Source organism: Halyomorpha halys, unplaced genomic scaffold, assembly GCF_000696795.3.
Source record: "Halyomorpha halys isolate HHAL.00 unplaced genomic scaffold, Hhal_1.1 Scaffold337.1, whole genome shotgun sequence".
Classification (NCBI taxonomy): Eukaryota; Metazoa; Arthropoda; class Insecta; order Hemiptera; family Pentatomidae; genus Halyomorpha; species Halyomorpha halys.
The window spans coordinates 939,746-954,665 of record NW_027104734.1 but is presented as its reverse complement, the minus strand read 5'-3'; the positions used below and the strand labels follow the sequence as shown (position 1 = coordinate 954,665).

The 14,920-nt window shown below is 31.0% G+C and overlaps 1 protein-coding gene across 1 annotated transcript in view; it reads left to right on the top strand.

The window, feature by feature from the left end:
• Positions 1 to 14,920, top strand: part of LOC106681416 (protein Wnt-4) — a 76,915-nt gene that overhangs the window by 36,031 nt on the left and 25,964 nt on the right. The window lies entirely within an intron of this gene.

The window sequence follows — 14,920 nt, the reverse complement described above, 5'->3', positions numbered from 1 at the left end:
GGGGAAAATTCAAGAAAAATTACTTTCTTACCGCCGTTGGCTTATTGTGTTCCCTCCTATCCCCGCGCTTCTCTTTATATATATCTGAATACATATATACATACATTAAAACACGAATTTTAATTGTGCTTCTTTCTATCTCGGGGTTAACTAGCCTTCTTACTTCAACACGTAATTTTATTATTTTTACACCAATAAAAAAACCTTGTCGACGTTTTGGACGGTCCACCTATCTTCAGTAGCCAATTCTTCAATTACATCGTTTGTATAGGTCATTTTTATTCAATTACAAAGAGTAAATAATGAAAAATGCAATGGGAACATTGTACAGTGTTAAAGGTTTTTTAAAAAAAATAAATGACAATATTTTTTTTGGAAATTGAACAACGATGACTTTAATTAACCATGGGTGGTATTGAGAAAATGGCTTCTGAAGATGGACTGATCGTCCGAAACGTCGACAAGGTTATTATATTAATGTGAAATTAATAAAATAAAGAATTGAAGTAGGAAGGCTAGTTAATACGCGATATAGAATAAAAATCTAACAATTACATAATTACCTTCGAATAATAAAAATTAAATGAAATTTTTTTTAATGTATGCAGCATTACATGTTTATTTAGTACTAATTATGAAAATTTGATTAACTATTTATATAGTTTACGAGCCGAGACGAAGCAAATACCTTTGAAAAAAAAAAGGTTTTGAAGATGGTTTGTTTCAAGCATCCATGAAACTGAACAACCCCTAAATGCATAAAAAATTGTTGATTTTAAGCAGGAATACCACTTCAGTTGACATAATTCCAAAACTTTTTTTCCATTTATCTTGCTGTTTTCAGATGATTTATATTTTGAAAAAAAAAATTTTGATTTGGTTGATTTTGAATTTTGTCTGAAACGTCCCTGCTTTGAGTTGGCTGAAAATGCAAATTGAATGGAATTTAGGTTGATGGAAACTTTTTCTTAAAATAAAACACCTAATTTCACTACGGATCTTGTATTATTGTAATTTTTTTTTACTTTTTCTATAAAAAATAACTCCATTATAATCAGACTTGCCCCGAAACCAGATAAAATCTTATCCATTTATAAAAAATATCAGCGTAAACGATAAGCATTGACTCTCAGTAAAGTCTCCTTGGGTGCCAGAAGGAAGCGTTAAGATCACTATTGAATATAGCATATCAACGTTAACTGTTGTGGATTATGGTTCACGTTTGTAAAAAAAATTGCTACAAAGCGGAGGACTCTGGTAATAAGGGAATACGGTGGCTTTAAATGGGGTCTTTGGGATAGTGGATGGGGAAGAATGTCAGATGAAAGGAGAGTTGCCGATAAACTGAGATAAACTTCCGGGCCGGCTGTGTCCAACATCTGTTAGCGCTAGGCGAGCGTGAGGCGGGACTATAATCATTTCTTACTTCTCCTCAATTCGATAATTAATATCCCATGTTTATATTTCATTTTTTAAACTATTCATTATTTGTCATAGCTTTATGCTGAGAATAAACCTGATCTGTTCAGTGTTCAGTCCAGGATCAACTGGAACAAGTATTTCAATTTAAAATTACGACAATACTCTAATATAAAAAAATTATATTTGTTCGTTCGTATTTCATCCAATTGTGATGGGGCTTTTTGCTAAACGTTCCCGGGAAGGATGTAGTAAAACGATTGAATAGTTTTTCTTTATTTGAAACTAATATTTGGCTCTTATAAGGTTGCATTAACATTGGAATTCAATAAAATGTAGAGAAATAATAATATAAACAATGGTCACAAAAGAAAAAAAAAATTCTCCAAATGAATCAACCTGGAAAATTGTCCAAATGGGTCAGTTGTCTTAACTAGTTTAATTTTTTGGTTTCTCTGGTATAGAACTATAAGGTTGCCGAAACCATCACCGAGCGAATCCTTCATCAACAGCTGATTGCGAAGAGTCCTGGAGATCTGCAGGTTGTAGAGCTAATAATTATTAGCTCTTGAGGACTTCAGAGCAGCTAACAAGCTTCATCCGAATCCTTCTGGAAATAAGAAAGAAGAAATGGGAGTAGATAGGATACATTTAAAGAAAATCAGGCAATGCCTTCGAAACACAAGTTTTATAGTAAAACTCGCAATAATACAGAATAATAGTCATGGAACAGACTAACAGAAGAGCACCTGGGGCAGGCGATTAGTCATAGCAAGAAGCAAGAAAGATCGCAGCTACAAGAGCTCGATGGATCTTCCTAGCAGATGGGTATGAAATAATATGAATTTGTTTTCTATAAATTATAGGTTTGATATTAAAGGACTAAAACTTTATATTCCCCTACCTGGTCATTTCTGACATATGGGGGAGGTCGAGTATTCATTCCATGACGCCTCAAACCCCTCGATCACAAAAGCCTCCAAAGTACTACTGGCATCCAATAAGTTCATAGTTTTTTTCCTCTAAAATTACACTGTCAGACACGAGAAAACTGTACTAATACTATCTCCCTCATCAATGTTTCAATATATTTTAGAACGCATTCCTTATTAACTCAATGCACTTTCATTATTTAGGTTGACGTAGCACTGTGCTAATCAATGTTTATAATTATTATATTAATAAAATATCTTTTTATTTGTTTCATTAAATAAAATCTACTTTTCAAAAATAATAATCGCTTATAGGTCAAAAACATTAATATATATTATGCTGAAGAGCGGGGAACAATATCTCCGAAACATCCAAAAATAAAATAAATATATGTATTAAAACATTGTAAGTTTATTCTAAGTTTTTTAATTTTAGGAAATTTTTATTTTAAAAAAATTAATAATATGTTTAGTATTATTTCTTCGAAGAATAAATGTTATTTACAATAAACGTTTCATAAATGCTTGCACAATATAACTATATTAAGACTGTAAGTTTGCAACAAATATTTTAATATAAAATAGGTTTTAGTCCATTTACAATATCTGAAGTTACGAATATTAATCATTTAAATATTTTATTAATTCACAATAACAATATAGTCAGAGTGAAAGGTATTCATACATCTGTTTTAAATCTAACTAAATAAAAAGTATTTTGATATGTAAACCATACATGATTGGATTAAAATGAATTATTCAACACGATCAACCGAAAACGTGATTTAAACGTATTTTTACATTTTTTTTTTTTTTTCGGCCAAGACTCCCATTGGAGTCCTATACTGCCTAACCATGGTTGGGGGTCAACAAAGTTCTTCATTTTGTGGGGCCGCCACTCAATGAAAAAAGTCAACGTCCCAGGCCGGATTCGAACCGGCACCGCCAATAGACATCAAATTGGTAACACTATGTCTTAATCACTGAGCTATGGGTGGCCCATTTATTTTTTTTCTTAACTATGTTACCGAATTCAATTTATACAAGTACTAAATGTAATCGAAGTAATACAGTAAAATATTTATTAATTTTTTGTTTAAGACTGGTTTGTTTATCAATTATTATAAAAAATGTTCATTTAGTCGCAACATTTTCATTTTCTTATAACGCCTACGTTTCGGCCATCCTGGACATTCTTAAGGAATTCTTATTTATAACTTCATAACTAACAATATCACTAAAAAATGTCAATTTAGGATTGATATTTTGACAAAGGTAGAATAGGCTACAAATTTTTAATGACATTGATAGCTATGATATTATAATATCCTTTAGAATGGCCGAAACGTAGGAGTTATAAGAAAACAAGTATGTTGATACTATATGGATATTTTTAATTCCATTTAATAATATTTACTAGAGCCACCTTTGACTCTTGGTACAGATTTTTCACGTCAAAGACGCGATGGAATTTGTTCTACTCCCCAGTAATAAAGGGAAGAAACAGCGTTTTCTGACTTAATCCTTCAGATATTTGTACAGTTGTTCTACAAGATCAATATCCGGTGACTACAGGGGAATACCATTCATTTCAATTCGTTGTTGAGTTGTATTGTTGTATGTTAGTTCTTTCCTGCTGAAAAATGTAATTTTTTCTTTTCGGAAATTTTCAAGACTAATTTAAAGTTTTTTTTAAAAATTCAACATATTTTACGTGTTGCATTACACTATTTATAAATTCGAGAGATCCTATTCCAGCAGCTCTCAACTTCGGACCAAGAGTTACTTACCTCTAAGTTTAAAAGTGAGGGCTGTATTTCTCGTTTCCATTGCTGTATTCCTTTTTCTCCAACCTTTAACTTATTTTTTAAATACGAGAACTGGGCCTATTTGAAAAATAATGCCCGCAACCGAAAGGACTGTAGTTTGAAATGGAAACAAAGAACGCAACCTCCACTGTTAAGCGTTGAGGCATGTCACTCTTGGTCTGGAGTCCTATGAATACTGGTGGAGTGAGATCTCTTGGATTTTTGTTATACTTTGGACTTGTTTACATGTTATAAATAAATCTTTCAATTAGTGTTAACAAATTAGGAAAAAGAGAAAAGTAAATTTTTCTGGACAATGGCTCCGAGAATACGCCATGAACTAAGAATCTAACCCCTACAGTCACTGAATATTTATCCTATAGAACAACTGTAAAAAAATAGTTTACGGATGAAGTCAGAAAACGCTATGTTTCTAATTTCTATATTTTAAGAAGTACTGTTTTCGACGAGTGAGATATTACTAAATATTGATGAATATTTTACCATAAATTTAATTAAGAAATATAGCAAATTCAATATAAAAAATAATAACGTGTAACTGTACTTTGGCTCATGTTTATTGATAAACAATAAATAATTTATTCATAATATAATTACATTGTTTTTATTTAATTCGATTTAAAACCAGTGTACAAATACTTTTGACTGTAATAAAATTATAATTATTATCTACTTTATTTAAATAATAAAGCACATGTTCTTTTCCTCGTTGTATATTCGATAATTGTCTTGTAACCCGCTATTAGTCTTAAAGATCCATTTCAAATTGTTTCAATAAAACATATATATTTTAAATCATAGCACAATCTCAACGAACGTTTATTGTTATTATTTATTTGTACAATAAAGGGTATAATTTGCATAAAATCTAAATTAAATGATGTTTTTCCCTTAAACATTTGTCATTTTTATAGTAGGGGGTATATACGGACAAAAATATGTGTCATATTATTTTGTTTGTTGTTGGCACCTTGATGACTTTCTAGGAAAAAAAAAAAATTGAAAGCAAAATTTTTTTGCCACCATCTTAAATTTTTTTAAAATGTTCTATAGCACCAATTAACAGAAAATTTCATACTGAAAAATAGCATGTTATTTGTTTTAAGATATGAGAGTAAATAACAAAATATTGATCGGAGAAAAGAAAAATTAAAAACTGGCAGTTAAGACTGCTGATTTTATATGCCACTTTCGCATTTTTATTTCTGTCTACGTTGTCCTTCATGTTGTTATGGAAATTACTAATTTTATTTTATTTTTATTATCTGAATTTATGGCCAGTGCATAGTAGTTTTCAAAGGTTCTATTCAGACTTCGTGATAATTTAGTGATTTAAGTGATACACATAACAATTCTTTATCCGTCACATAATAATCATTGTATTTGAAATGATATAATAAATGATTGGTGAAGACATAGTTGCGAAAAGCCGAAGGATGAACTCTTTTCAGTTGAAGGCTGTCGCATAGATATAACGACCATCGAGGTACAAAGAGCGCCTTTGAAAGGGGCGGAAATAGTTCTTCGCCTCTAGTTTTATGACCAACCGTCCAAAGACTCTTACCTTTCATCTGGCAAACAAAAACTATTATCAATGAAATGGAGGCATGGGCCAGAACACACTCCCCTTAGTCTGGTTTAGCCTTCACAGCACTTGGACTGTAGATAGACAAGAAGAATAAAACGAAACTATCCAGAAAGATCATACTGCGTTCAACTTCATTAATAGAATTATTATTCACATCTAGACTCAAGAGAATAGTTGCGAATTTCTAGGATAAGATGTCGAGGGTGAATTTTGAATGAAGGATCTTTGAAAAATGTCAGTGGTTTGCCAGACACAGTAAACAGTCTTTCACATGATATGTACACGTGAGAGACCTCTGGTTTGGATCTCGGGGAACAATATCGAATAGAACAAGGAGCTTGTTGGAAGATCTAGTTGCTAGCATTGGGGATATAACGATCTTGGCGGAAAATATTATTTTGGACTCCCTGGGGATCATACATCATCACCTGAATAGGCATTAGTTATGATGATATTCATCTGTGTTCTAACTTATTTCTTAAAAATGTATGTATTAGTTCTTTTTAAATTTATGTAATTGTTTTTTTTAAAAGTTAACTGCTGTTCTACTGTTGTGATTGTTTTATTTATGCGTTGCTATCTATCGATAGTTTCTGTAAATTTGCTAGATTGATCAAATGGTTGTTGTAGATCACTGGACAGGAGAGTTATGAAGTATTAAACAGGGGAAATAATGTATTGAATGAATTGGTAAATTGTTATTTGGCTTTGTGCGAGGAGGTAAACAAATATATGATTCCATATGAAAAAAAAAATTGTTTGTTAAGAAAAAAATGTATTTGTAGTTTATTGATGATTATTGTTTGAAAAATGAAAAATGTTAATGTATTGTAATGTATATATGTCCAATTATGGATTGATGGGTACACTGTGTGGCATAGCGACCCAATGTATGAGGACAGCATCGCCAAATAAAGCATTTTCTCTCTCTTCACTCCTTTTACAAATCTCAATGTTTCATATGTGGCTTTACAGGCAATACATTTGTGTCCTGAGGTCATCAACATAAAGATCAAACTTTATCACCCTTATACCTCAAGGACTAGGAGAATGTCGATATCCATTATCTTCACTTACTTCGTCCAGTATCTTCACCTAGCGCGGTAAAATTCTATTTGGTGGCCCACAAAATCACTTTTTCCAAAATGCTGGACAATACTGTCAGCCACGTTTAGATTTACTTATACGACAAAAGAAACTGTCACTAAACCCTTTCACTACCCATTATGAAGAAATTGAGAAAACAAAAAAAAATAACCTTGAAATCTCTTAACACATATTCGTCCGTATGAAGAAAATTCGTCGATTCTCAAACAATCACGAAAATTCATTTGTATAATACAGAAAATTGCTGATTCTTGCTCTTTTAATTCTAAATTTTATCAAACAGAGATGATTTCAATAAAGAACTAATTTCAGCTTCAGTTGCGTCATAAAAAAAAAAAAATTTAAAAATAATTATATTCTAAGTTTAAGTGCTTGGGTGTTGGGATATTTATTTTAGTCATATCATTCTTAATTTTCTGACGCAATTTTCAACAAAATAAAATAATAAAATACTCGTATTTCTAAATGGATAACGAAAAAGAATTATGCGCAGACAACTTATCTGATTGTGATAACTTTGATAGTGCGGTGATAACTTTGACTTTTGCGACATTCCTCTTCATACTGGAACGTTTCCAACTGTGCCATTCGCTGAATAAATATGAATTATTTATAAAATTAAAGATACAAAAATAATTTACTTCGTCTAATAAAAAGAGAATAATAACTTTGTGTTTGCAGTAATTTATTTCTACTCTCTAGTGGATGATTTTTTTAACATCAGAAAGCAAACAAATTAAATATACATAGACAAAGATGTTTTCATACTATTTTCCAAAATTTCATCTGTTTTTTATTTATTTATTTTTATGTATATTTATATATCTATCGAGGTGATAGTAGCAGCGTTGTAACACGCCTGTCTGCCAACCCAAAGGTTGCGAGTTCGAGTCCCCGGCTCTATCCGGGATTTTTTCAAGCATATAATTATACAATAATCACAGCCTCCCCCCGGGCATTTGTAAAGCCCGTTAGCCAATGGGTGGCACTCATAAAAATAGGCGTGGAAGTGACGATGAAAACCACTCTATGAAAACCACGTCATGAAATGCGTGATGTATTTCCTTTGTACATCGTGGGAAGCCTTGGGTCTCCGCGGTCTGTCGTGCCAATAATATTATATCTATCACTATTTTTATCAATTATTCTTTTAAAGTAACATTGTGTTGAAAGAGAAAATATGAAAAAAAAGAAAGGGGAAAGGATAAAAAAGGAAGAAAGAGATAAAAAAGGTCGAATTAACAAAAAAAAATTCATTAAGTATAAAAGAGGTGAAAAAATTCATGAAAAGGAAAAAAAAAATCATATTCTGTTATTATATATTGTTACTTGTTTACTCGTTTGCCTATGTGTTCTAAATGAAGCTTTTCCTTTCCATATCATTTCTACTGATAGTGTCAAAAATGCCAGAATTTTGTGAATGGTGTTGCAAAAAATTACCGGATGAATATGTGTTAATGAGGCCTTAATGATGGGAAATAATTTTTTATTATTATTTTTTGGGGTTGTAAAATGGTTTTTGTCCCTGTGGTACGGCGAGGTGTCCCAATGGTACGAGGAAACAATCCATTTACAGTACTCTACAGACAAGAGTCCACTGGGACGTATTGGGAGTGAATTGGTTAATATTCTACCTTGGTCAGAACGAGCAATATTTCTCCTTTTTATTGGTAAATTTGTAACTGTTCCATGATCTTCATTTCCGAGAAATGTTTTTCTATCAATTCTGATGCTCTGCATATGATCATTGTCTTATCATACTAGAGGTCATCTTCTGATAATGAAGAATTACGAAATTGACCATTAGTAATGCCTACAACAATTTTATCACATAATAATTCTTCTTTATATATATTAAACTGGCATTTATTATTCTGATTTATCGCGAGTGTCAAGAATTCATCAAATGACTGCTGATGCATTTATGTCACTCGAATAAAAAGTAACCTTTTATTGGTCTTATAAACTTTTGGTCTAAAATATATGTTATTTTTTCAGTAATTACCATAAGATCCTTTTTATCTTTATCACTAACAATAAGTTCTAAAGAATCATTACTAACGCTTTTGGTATAATGATTGTCAAATATAAGGCTATTTTTTTAAACTCTTCTTTGATAAATTAATTACTTCACCATACCTTTTTAAATTTCTTCACTGTTTTCAAATTTGAGAGATATTTTTAGGATTGTCGGAAAGCTACTAAGGAACAAGTTAACAACAGGGTTGTCGTATAACATGTTACCGAACAAAATCAAGTTAAACTGATTCCATATTTCGGCACTACATTAAGTAATTAACAATAAAATATAGGATACTTCAATTAAACACTAAGCAGTGATTTAACACCTTTTATTCAACAGCCTATAGTCTCCTCATCACTGTTACTATCCACATTAAATATCAGATATAAATAATGTAGTTCATTGCTTGACAAATGAAATCAAAAATAGTTAAGAAGACTGAGTATAATGCAAGAGGAACTAAATAAAACTTAATTTTGAAATATGAAATTAGGTTTTTATAAGATTATAATAATTTCTGAGAGTCTAATTCAAAAAGCTGATAACCAGCAAGACACATTTTCTTCTAGTCCAGTCAACAAAATGTTTTCCGAAGAAGAAAAACATACAATTATTTTCTGAACGATCTAAAACTATTTTATTGTTATTATTATTATTACTATTTTTTTTAAACACCTTTACAACAACGATAGAAGCTAAAACCATAATTTCGTTTTTCTTTTTTTTTTTCGTCTTTTTCGTTTATAACTAAAAACTCTCCAGAATCCAATCCTTACAGTCCAAAATCCTTCGTAAAATCCTTAATGCTCCTTACTTTGTCACAAATCAAGTCATCCATCAGGACCTCAATATTCCATATGTTGCCGATTTGGCCAGAACCAGATACCGTTCCTTCCATAATAAACTTCTCAACCACCCAAATCCACTTGTTTCTAACCTGGCTTCTCCTTCATTACCTAATAATCCTCCTAGGCGTCTGAAAAGAAGATGGCCTCGAGATCTTCTCCTCTAGAAATGTTTTTGGAGTTCTATCAATGGGTAGATTCTCCACATGTTTTTATCATGTCACTATGTCACCTACAGCAAATTTACTTGTTGTATATATGTGTATACAGTTGTAAATATCAATAAATAAATTATTAAAAAAAAAAAAAAAAAAAAAAACTAAAAACTAAGCATTTCTTCAAATATGGACATTTAAGTAGACAAAATAATCTACATGGTACGTATACTATTTTCCTATTTAGTATAAATTACGACGCCAAGTTCAGTCAACAAAATGTTTTTCGAAAAAGAAAAACAGATTTTTTTCTGATTATTCAAAAAGTGTTTTATTTTTGTAGGCACCTTGGCCTCACTACGAAAATAGGAACTAAAACCAAAAAATTGTAACTTTTTTTCAGTCATTCGTTTATATAAAAAAAATTATTTTTAAGATGAACATTTAAATAGACAAAATTAGCTACATAATGCGTATACTATTTTCATCTAAATTACGACGCCACTAGAGTGCATTATAAAAAAATAGACTTTAAAGATTCAAGAACAAAGGTCGTATAAGTTTTTTCTCAAAAATTCTACATGTTTTGGGGGACGCAGGATACGAACTTCAGGTTTAGCAAGGTTCTACTCCTGACTTCACAACGGCTAACAAAAAATTCCAACATTTTGGATGTGTTTTAAGTTTTCCGCTTGTAACTAGAAAACAGCATTATTGACATCCTATAAGAAATTAAAGCAAAAAAAAGTTAATATATAATTATAGTTTATTTTTAACTTGATTGTAACATCACTAGAGCGTGGTTAGAAAAGGCCACGAATGCCACCTTTTCAGCTAAATCTAAGAAAGTTTACCACACTTACACAAAATCTGTGCAAAATGTAAGAAAATCTGAGATATTAATATTCTAAACTGTGTTGATTTGATGTGGAATGACCCATTTTAAAATTATTTTACGGAACCTCGTTCGGGAACCAACCATTTTCAAACACGAATGAGGAAAAATAAAGATGTAATATACAAAATATAAATATTTATATTTATACTTTATTACTGCTACAACCCATGAAGGGTCAGGGGTACAGTACCTTGTATGGAAGTACTGTTAAGTACTAGACCAACGGTTGTCCAAAGGGGTGATTTAGTCAGAATCACGTTTGACCGCCAGATTTCCTCTAATTAAGAGTACCCACTTTGTGAGTTTGGAGGGCTTCTGAACCCACAGGGTTGATTTACGGTTTCAGTGACCGAATAAATGATTATCTGTCACAGCCGGATTACAACCCAGGTCCTTGAAATTAGTTGCAAAATACTTTACTACTGAGCTACCCCGCTCCTACATATATTTATTATAAAATTAAATATATGAAAAATTATATAAAACTGAGCAAAGTAAATTAAAGGAAATGAAAATAAGATGTACAAAGATAAGTATAAATAAAAAAGGAATAGAATAATAATAATAAATATTAGATATAGAATAGATTTTTTTTCTACTTATATATATCTTAAATAAAAAAGGGATACGATAGCAAAAAATATTAGACATAGAATAGAATACTTTTTCTCTTTTTATACTTATCTTTATGTATCTAAAAAGCGATATAATAATTAGTGGCAGGCACGGATGGTTTGAAATTACTGATGTACTGTACATTACATAGGTACTGTCTGAAAATTTTTAATTTTTTTTTTCAAACCCCTAAAATAGATAAAGTATTAAAACAAGACAATAGATATAATATATTTATAATTGTTTAGCGTTTTTTTTTTCGTTTTACTGGAGTAGAACTAATAATCGTAATGTTTATATAATTTATATACTGAGTTTGAGTTCTGAACCATTTGAGATGCTTTAAATATTTGAAAAAAAAAAAAAGAATAATATACAAGTGGTTGGATTCTCGTTTGCCACCTCAGATACTAAATCCGCAATACAAAGAACAAAGAGAAAATAATAATAATAAATATTAGACAGGATAGAACAGGTTTTTATTTCTATTTATGCTTATTTTTATACAACGGAAATAAAAAAGATGTGAATAATAATAAATAATAGACATAGAATAGAATAGAATATACTTGTTTTCTATTTATACTTATTTGTATTTTCTTTTTTAATTTTTGACATTTTCATTATTTAATAATTTTTATCTTGTTTCAACATTATTAAATACTTTTTTGCTTTTTGACCGCATCCGGTTTTTTTTATTGCATATTACATGACGTATTCTGCGGGTTTTCACCGTATACAAATCCGGGCTGTGGTTATAACTCCTCAATTATATATTCCACTCAATGCTTTTTTCTTTCAGCAACTGTTGTATGTAGAATTGAAAATTTCCAGTCCTAATAAGATGTAATTTTCCCCTTCTACTTGAGATAGGGAAGAGGAGGTATTGAACTAACTACCTCTTGGGGAGTCATTACACCAGCGGATAACTGCTTCAAGTGGATGAGGGTAAGCCAAGAGGCCTCTCCTACAACCCTACCAGTCCAACTCAACTTATCTTCACAACTAAAGTATCCTACTCAACTCCATTTCGCTACTTAATTATACTAATTTCAAGCCTATTCCACAGCTCGTTTTCCAACCATCTTCACATATTTTCCTATACTCAAGTTCCGTATTTTATTATTAAAACTTAATCCTTTTCGCAGTTTAGCACTTGATGGCTTCTGGAGATTAGTGATTCAACCCTGTGCAGATCTTCTCATACAAGGAAAGCACATGGATGATGGATTAAAAAATTGTTCCACCAATTAGATGTTACTTTTTATACCAAAAATCGTTTTTATTAATAACAAGTTTATTTCTTGATATTAGAAAAATATTGCCTATTGCCTCGTTTCATAAAAATAAATTTCCGATAGTTATTCCATCCTTTCTCCTATGCAATAGGCTGTAAACAATGGGGAGGGGGGCAAGCCATGGTCAATCAGGTGGTGACATTTTAGCACGGATAAGGAGAATGTTAACAAAATTTTAAGAAAATTATACATAATTGTCACAGTGCTTTATTACTTTATTAAAACCAGTATTTGCTTGAAAAAAATATTTTATATAATAATAATAATGTTTTTCAATTCAAGAGGGGGCAGCTCCCCAATCCCGCCCCCCGCTAGGTACGTCCCTGCACCTATGAATCCTCCTATCTTAGAAATATTCATTACATTCCAAATACCCATCTTTCCAAATACACAATCAATTATTCTCTTGTATGACCTAAGGAAAAGTCACCAAAGGATTTTCCCGGTTCTGCTTCTGCATGCATTCAAATCCTATTTCCAAATCCTCTTCTCCTTTACTGATTTTTGACGTATTCATTTTCAAAACTTTATCCATCTTAATATCCTTAATCCAACCAATCTTTAACATGTTAAATCAGAGTTAACCAATCCATTCCATACGTCCCTTCTACCTTTCGTCTCTCATCCATCAAAAATAATAAATATCATTTATTATGACATAAAGATATCATCATATCTCATATCCTAGAACAGCTCCTTGGTAAAGCAGTTTCTCACCTATATTTATAATGCGACGCTCCCATAAATCTATTTTCCAGATACTTGAAAATTGTCTGTAATAAAAATTATACCTAAACTTCCCAAGCCACTTGAATTTCCATCCTCCTTTCATCCTATTTCCCTCTAGCTTATAATGGGCAAAATCCAAAAAAAACTCATATTAAAAGTCTCTACTAAATCCTAGACTTAAATCATATGATTCCTGGTATAAAAAGACTCTATAGTAAATCTTAACAGAAAAATGATTAGAAAATAGAATAAACTAACATATACTAAAATTAATAAAGGATTCGGCATCAATAAGAGGATTGCTCCATTCTTCACAATTTTGATAAATAAAAATTAAAATTTTTACTTTGTTCCTAAATTCACTAAATGGAAAATCAAAAAGGAATTGATCTCTTGCAGTTATAAATATTACTAGATGGGTTTAGCTATAAACTAGTTATATATTATAGTTACACACTCTCATTTTCAGTTGAATCCAAGGCCTTTGGTTCTTACTTTTTGAAATTTTTGCCCCATGTAGCCACAAAAGGTTGATGTAGGGCTTAAAGGAAGAATTTTTTTTAAAGATGATCTTCCTCCAAAGTACCTTTGATTTTTTCTTATCCTTATTGAAATTGTTTGACAGGAGTTAAATGCCGCATTTTCGAAATAACTTCCTCTAAATTAGCTTTAACTTGTTTGTTTGAAATAATAAAACTATTTCAAATTTTTATTTGTAATTAAAAATGGATAAATATAAACTTTTCGAAAGTACTTAATATAATTTAAGGAGGTAAGAGAAAAATTTTAGTTAACTGTTCCATTTTTATATTTCTGCCATTTCTATTGCAAAAGAAAAATTTAAAAATTTTGGAATAGAAATATTATCAAAAGTACTTTGATAATTAAAAGAAAATTGTTGAAACTGCGGTGTGTCTGATGTGCATGTCACAATCTCACAAGAGGAGATCATAACACAAAAAAAAGGCAATCCTTCCGCGCCAAACCCGCCCCGCTAAAACCCTAGGGGAGCGACGGTCCTATATCACTTTTGAATTATTAGCTTAAAACGGGAAGAGAAAACTTTAAGATCGTTAAATCGAGCAATATTTAAAAAGCGCCTGAAATTGAAAAACAGCATGAATCTGAAAGGCTCATTTTGAAAATTTGTGTGGCAGAGTATTGCCACAGTGAATAGTACAAAAATATATGTTTTTAAACGAGCAAAGATTAATTTCAACTCAAAGTATTGCAGTAAGTGAAAGTTTTTGAAGCGCGCGCCGCACCATATTCTTTTAATCGTTTGTTTATTTTATTTTACCGTATAATTTATTTATTTTATCGTATAATTTATTTATTTTTTTTAATCCCTTACCTTATGAACCAAGCGCTCATGGACCCTGGCTCCAGCCCGCTCAGCTATCAGGTCCTGTTTTAAATTGATTTTTCCATCTCTTTCTCACTTTTAACATCAGGGACCCTTTTAAAAAAAAAATAAATTGA